Raw genomic sequence first — 7,500 nt, 5'->3', positions numbered from 1 at the left:
GACGTCATCCTACAGGCTCTGGAAGGGAGTGCCGGGCAACTCCGCCAGGTGGTGGCGCTCAGTGGGCACAGGTGTGCCGCGATCGCCCTGTCCACCTGGGGTATCGCAGCATAACCCTCGGCCGCCCCACTGTCGATGGTAGTGAGAGCGGACGAACTGAAGGATCGGGTTCAGGCAGCGAAAGGTGCACTGAATATCCAACAGCACACGCTTCTGAAGAGGTGAATGGATCATTAGTAGTTTTCAGCTTGCTGAAATACAACCGCTCGACTCCGAAGGAAAAAATCTGAATGAATCCGCATTCCAGCCTCCCTTTTATACTCGTATGTCGGGGAGAGTGGCAAGCAAATTCTACTCGCCAATTCTCATCCTTTTCTCAAAGATCTGAAGGTGTCTCGGGCTCTCAAGATCGACCCCTAGTGTCACTACATCGACACAACGTCGAGTGAGTGACAGAAGGGGAACTACCAGTGCTGAAAATGTAATCCAAAGTATTTAGAATACGTTACTGACCTTGAGTAATCTAACAAAATACATTACAAATTACATTTTACAGCATGTATTCTGTAATCTGTAGTGGAATACATTTCAAAAGTAACCCTCCCAACCCTGGTTGTGTGTGAGTGTGTGTCTGTGTGTGAGTGTGTGTGTGAGTGAGTGTGTGTGTGTGTGTGTGTGTGTGTCTGTGTGTGAGTGAGTGTGTGTGTGTGTGTGTGTGTGAGAGTGTGTGTGTGTGTGTGTGTGTGTGTGTGTGAGTGTGTGTCTGTGCGTGTGTGTGTGAGTGAGTGTGTGTCTGTGTGTGTGTGTGAGTGTGTGTGTGTGTGTGTCTGTGTGTGAGTGTGTGTGTGAGTGTGTGTTTGTGTGTGTGTGTGTGTGTGTGTGTGTGTGAGTGTGTGAGTGTGTGTGTGTGTGTGTCTGTGTGTGTGTGAGTGTATATGTGTGTGTGTGTGTGTGTGAGTGAGTGAGTGAGTGTGTGTGTGAGAGTGTGTGTGTGTGTGTGTGTGTGTGTGAGTGTGTGTCGTGTGTGTGTGTGTGTGTGTGTGTGTGTGTGTGTGTGTGTGTGTGTGTGTGTGTGTGTGTGTGTGTGTGAAAATAGTGAGTAATACCAACAGCATTATTCACTCATAAATACAGTATAAGCTGTCACTGAGTGCATTATAGAATCTGTTTGTCAGCCTGCTGTCCGTTATTAAATATGAGATTATATTAATATTATCACAATTAATTACAGCGAAAAAGCTCTGTGATGAAATCAGCATTGATCAGGTGATTCCTATCAATAAGCACAGGTGACATGAGCTTCTGTAATGAAGACTAAATGTGTATGATAATGCAGAACATCTGATTTAATGATTCATACTAACACAGCAGTCAAATGTATGGAAAGGAAATCAAGTGTGCTGTTGTTCTGAATATCAGCTCTACAATTCATATCTCCACAGAAGTGTCATTTTATGAAGGGAACACAAAAAGAGAAGTGTTCTGGTGGACCAATCAGATCACAGGATCACAACCGAGACCTCTCTGTTGAGTGTTCTGTTTTCCATTTAGTATTGAAGTATATTTTCTACGTCACTTTAAGACTATCAATGCACACCAGCACTGTATTGTCACTCTCATGTGTTCTGTCTTCTGTAGGGTCCTTATATGGTAGAGTTGTGTACAGCCAGTGCCTTTGGCATCGCCGTCAAGTAAGTATGTTGTGGATTTGCCAGCAGTGTTGATGATGTCAGTACTGTATCCTGCTGCCGTTCAAAGATCTTCATCTAAACGCTTGTGAACTGCAGCGGTTAGAAGTGAACAGACTGAGTGACCTCTGTCACTCCTGAAGAACTCTGTCGTCGGTCATTGTGTTTGCTGAGATTTTACCCTCTGACCTTTAAAGGTACAGTTCACCCAAAAAAAAAACCTCATGCAGTGTTAATCTCGCCAGTGAAATAACTGATGAAAACATCGGTTAACGAAGGGCTTTTGGACGAAAAAGCTGCATTAAAATATTTTATTAAAGCATTCTGTCGAAGAAAATAAGACGAGATAAAAATGATACTGCAAGATATTTACAGTGCAAGATAAAAGTCTATAGAATAAGATATTAGATATGGATTCATCTAATCCAATAATACGAGTTAATTACCTAACTAAAACGCGTCCTGTTTTATACGAGTTCAATCACTATATGCACAACATACTGTATATAAAACAACTTACATCTGCAGAGTGAAGCGAATGAACAGGTGAACTTGAAGTGACACGCTATAGTCAGAATTTGTATAACCTGTGTTGTTGTGAATATGCTACATGTAATGCAATATCCTGAACTGGATAAACAAGGAAAATTAATAACAATCAGCTCAGTGAGTATTGACGCTGACTATCACACCTGGAGTCGCGAGTTCGAATACAGGGCATGCTGAGTGACTCCAGCCAGGTCCCCTAAGCAACCAAATTGGCCCAGTTGCTAGGGAGGGTAGAGTCACATGGGGTAACCTCCTCATGGTCACTATAATGTGGTTCTCGCTCTCGGTGGGGCACGTGGTGAGTTGTGCGTGGATGCCGCAGAGAATAGCGTGAAGCCTCCACACGTGCTACGTCTCCACGGTAACGCGCTCAACAAGCCACGTGATAAGATGCACAGATTGACGGTCTCAGACGCGGAGGCAACTGAGATTCGTCCTCCGCCACCCGGATTAAAGCGAGTCACTACACCACCACGAGGACTTAGAGCGCATTGGGAATTGGGCATTCCAAATTGGGAAAAAATAAATAAATAAATAAAAAAACAATCTCTGAAGCATGAAGAATTCAGAATACAGTAGGCTAACATCTTAAAAGTATCAAATGCTTCAGTCTATTCATTATTCACAAGGACAGTTATGTTTTTGTACAATATGTATCATTTATGTGTTTGATACATGCTTAAATTAAGAAAATGTCTTTCATTTTTTCTAAATGTTTGAATATTTGTTTAAAATGTGGTCTGTTACAGTTTTACACTTTTTGTCATTTTGCACACTATCATCATTTAAAGATATAATTTTCATTGACTAAAATTTAGGGATGCACTGATCCGATACCTGGAACGGCATCGGCTCGGATACTGGCGTTTATAGACGGATCAGGTATCGGTCAGATGAGCCCGTTTCATATACACTAGAACACAAAAGAGTGGCATTTGGCTCTTAAGAAAACCTCCTTTTACAGTGATTTCTCACAGCGTATCACATTTAATTAGGACACAAGCTGCTGATATTGTGAACAGCTTTTTAAAAGCATCGACTCTGATTTACAAACATGTTTTCTTAATGCCAACTAGTAACTGAATGAATGTCAGTGAAATCATTTAATTCATAAAAGATCTGACTCAACATCATATAGATACAGACACGTGCAAATGTGAATTAAAACTAATCCCAATAAAAAAAAAACTCTCATCTGACTTCAACCAGAATCATTTAATTCTTTATGCAATTTTAATTTCAGATTTCAGGTTTTAGAAATGCTTTTATAACAACAGATTTAATTAGGATTATTTTGTTTGTTGTGCGTTGATCTACATCACTCTGATCTACAAATCCTTCATTATGATGTTTGTGATAATATGACACTATACTGTAAATACCAATGACATAGTGCTGAGCATGTGTCTTTAGACTGCTGTGAATTCTATATTGTTTTAAAAGCTTGCTGTAATGGAGCAGAGAGAGTCTGAACTCACCGTAAAATGAGCTGCTCCTGTGGAGATCCGATCAGATGATGTGAATGTGTGTGTGTGGATGAGAGCTCAGACAGTCAATGAAGGAGAGAGAGATTGTGTGAGTGTTTAAAGAATAATAGATCCACCCACACACACGCGCTAGAGATCAACAGTGACATCTGCTGGACACAACATACATCACAACAGTCTCATTTGAAGAAGAAGCCTTTATTTTGTCACACATTATACATTTGCATATATACAGTGAAATTATTATTTTTTTGCATGATAGGGCACCCCTGGAGCAGATAAGGTAAAGCACCTTGCTCAAGGGCCCAACAGTGGCATCTTGGTGGTGTGGGGGCTTGAACCCCCAACCTTCTGGTCAGTAACCCAGAGCCTTAACCATTGAGCCACCACTGTCCCATGTGGTAGTATGGCAACGATGCACAGTGGAGCGAAATTGAAATAAATGTAGGATATTAGACATTGTCATTCTTATCCGATGTACTTACCCAATGTCTTTGTTTTAATTGGTTATTTTGTTGACGTAGCCTGTACGACTCTATGAAATAACTGAAATAATTTGGTGAAGTGATACAGAACCGTTATGCAGTCAAGACCTGGAACTACTTCATAGTCGTGCGTTTACTAGAAAATTATTGCACACCTTAGAACGTCTGTCAACCAATCAGAAACAAGCATTCAACAGACCCGTGCTATATATATATATGTTAATCACAAGATAAATATTTTGCGAAAATAGGCATGCTTTTCTTTTTATAAAAATGCACTAACTTCTAATATGAAAAACAATTTAAGGAATTTATTAAGAAGCATTCCAGGTGGGTTTCTTCATTTTTCCTTACTCTTATCAAAATGTTTCTATCAAAACGTGTTCTTGGGAATATTGTTTTCACTGGATGGCTAATCAATTTACAGTTGTTTACTGTGTCCTCAGTGTTTTATAGTATCCCTTTAAATAACAAGAAGCCGATTTCTTAATGACATCATCCTCCAGGAAGTGACATCATTTTTGGAGGGAAAACAACAGTGCAATCATTAGTAAGTATTAGCAATGGATTTGATGAATTCTGTGATGTTTTGCACTGTTAGTTGGTTTGTCTTTCTCGAAAGAATTCCATCCTGTCTGATACCATTACACAAATCTGTTCTAGAATATCTACATTTCAAAAGATGATTAAAAAATATCAAAATGAGTTTTATGTTGCCATCCTCATATTAACTAACGGTCAATCCGTCATTGAGCAATGGCTAACTTAGTTCATTTTCATTTTCTTGCTATTATGTGAAAAGTCAAGTATGGACATTTACATACATTTGTTATTACTATGTATTATTTATTTACTATACATTTCTATATTGTTAAATATTTAGTCATGTTCTATGTCATTGAGATATAGCTCAGATTTAGACAACTACTAGAGGGCAACACACACCCTCAAGAATACTAAACACAACAGATTTACTGCAGCTGTTGTCACACACTCACTCACACACACACACACACACACACACACTCACACACACATATACTCACACACACACACACACACATATACTCACACACACACACACACACACACACGTACACACACATATACTCACACACACACACATATACTCACACACACATACACACACACATATACTCATACACACATACACACACACGTATACTCACACACACATAAACACACACATATACTCATACACACACATACTCTCACACACACACATATACTCACACATAATCAACACACACATGTACACACACACACACACATATACTCACACACACATAAACACACACATATACTCATACTCACACATACTCTCACACACACACATATACTCACACATAATCAACACACACATATACTCACATACATACTCACACACACACACTGACACACGCATACTCGCACATACACACAAATACACACTCACACTGACACACACTCACACATACTCATGCACACACATACTCACACACATGCACACATACTCACACGCACACACATATTCACACACACACACACATACTCACATACACACACATACTCACACGCACACACATACTCACACACACAAACACACTCACGCACACACATAGTTTTATTATTATATAATATACATTATTATTATTAAATGTAATCTTAAAATCTATTTTCAATATTTAATCACACAATTATCAATCCTCAGCTTTATTACCAGCTCCTGATTTAACACACACTCTTGATTCTTGTAAACTCATGTAATAAGTGTGTATAAAAATGTAATTGTATATGTTGTGTGTTACTGTAGACTGAAGCTGATCAGTGAAAGCCTTTGTCCACATTCCATCACTGAGATGAAGCTCATCAGCCAATCACAAAGCAGCTTTTATATAAGGGAAAAAAAAGAAAAAGGGAGAGCTTGAGTGTGATTGGCCAGCAGCTCTAAATCTCCTCTGTTGCTGGTAAGAGTCAGCAGTCAGCATCTGTCGCCCTACACCACCTGGATTCACACATATCTGTCTGTCTGTTCTCATGGAGTGCACATGATGCTATACTGCAGACGTAAAAACTCACACATGCATAATGTATGTGCAGTTTGAATTTGAGCTCTACTGGCCTACAGTGTATGATTAATGTGATGGTTAATGGTCCTGTTCCCATAATAAAAAGAACTGGGTGAGAAAATAACAATCTTAAAGAATATCAGAATCATCCTTAATGGTCAAGTGTGTTTGCACACAAAGGGAATTTCAAATTTATTATCGGTTTCACAGAAAAGCAGAATCACAGAACAGATATTCAACTCTGCTGAATCATGTATGATTTGTTGTAGCAATTTCCTGAAATCTAAAAGCATGAAATGTTGTTTTGACCAGTTTCTGTTCCTAATTTAATCAGCGGCTGTTTCCATGAATAAGCTTTATTAAAGAGACATTGAGTAGGCGGTGTGGTCTAATGATTAAAGATCTGAGCTGCTAACTGAAAGGTTGTAGGTTCAAACTCCAGCAGGTTTGAGTTAGACTCCTGATCAAGACATTTAAAGGGACAGTTCACCCAAAAATGAAGATTCTCTCATCATTTACTCACCCTCATGTCATCCCAGATGTGTGTGACTTTCTTTCTTCTGCAGAACACACATGAAGATTTTTAGAAGAATATTTCAGCTCTGTAGGTCCATACAATGCAAGTGAATGGTGACCAGAACTTTGAAACTCCAAAAAGCACATAAATGCAGCATAAAAGAAATCCATAAGACTCCAGTGGTTTAATCCATGTCTTCAGAAGTGATATGATAGGATTATATAATGATATAATATTTAAGTCCTTTTTTACTATAAATCTCCATTTTCACTTTCACATTATTCTTCTTTTGTTTTTCTGGGATTCACATTCTTCGTGCATATCGCCACCTAATGAGCAGGGAGGAGAATTTCTAGCAAAAAAGGACTTAAATATTGATCTGTTTCTCACCCACACCTATCATATCACTTCTGAAGACATGGATTAAACCAGTGGAGTCTTATGGATTACTTTTATGCTGCCTTTATGTGCTTTTTGGAGCTTCAAAGTTCTGGTCACCATTCACTTGCATTGTATGAACCTACAGAGCTGAAATATTCTTCTAAAAATCTTCATTTGTGTTCAGCAGAAGAAAGAAAGTCACACACATCTGGGATGGCATGAGGGTGAGTAAATGATGAGAGAATTTTCATTTTTGGGTGAACTGTTTCTTTAAGCTTTTATTGTACGTTTAAGATTATTAGGTTATTAGAGCTAAATGTAACA

General features: G+C 38.9%; 1 protein-coding gene across 1 annotated transcript in view; it reads right to left on the bottom strand.

Annotated features, from left to right (window-relative positions):
• LOC127436458 (ras-related and estrogen-regulated growth inhibitor) overlaps positions 1 to 3,781 on the bottom strand; it is a 49,230-nt gene extending 45,449 nt beyond the window's left edge. Inside the window, exon 1 of the mRNA XM_051690628.1 lies at positions 3,716 to 3,781. The gene's annotated coding sequence lies outside the window, so the exon portion shown is untranslated. The remainder of the gene's footprint in view (positions 1 to 3,715) is intronic.
• Positions 3,782 to 7,500: the final 3,719 nt, after the last annotated feature.

The sequence above is a fragment of the Myxocyprinus asiaticus genome, chromosome 47 (genome assembly GCF_019703515.2).
Source record: "Myxocyprinus asiaticus isolate MX2 ecotype Aquarium Trade chromosome 47, UBuf_Myxa_2, whole genome shotgun sequence".
Lineage (NCBI taxonomy): Eukaryota > Metazoa > Chordata > Actinopteri > Cypriniformes > Catostomidae > Myxocyprinus > Myxocyprinus asiaticus.
The sequence above is the reverse complement of the archived record's forward strand: the minus strand, read 5'-3'. Positions and strand labels throughout refer to the sequence as shown.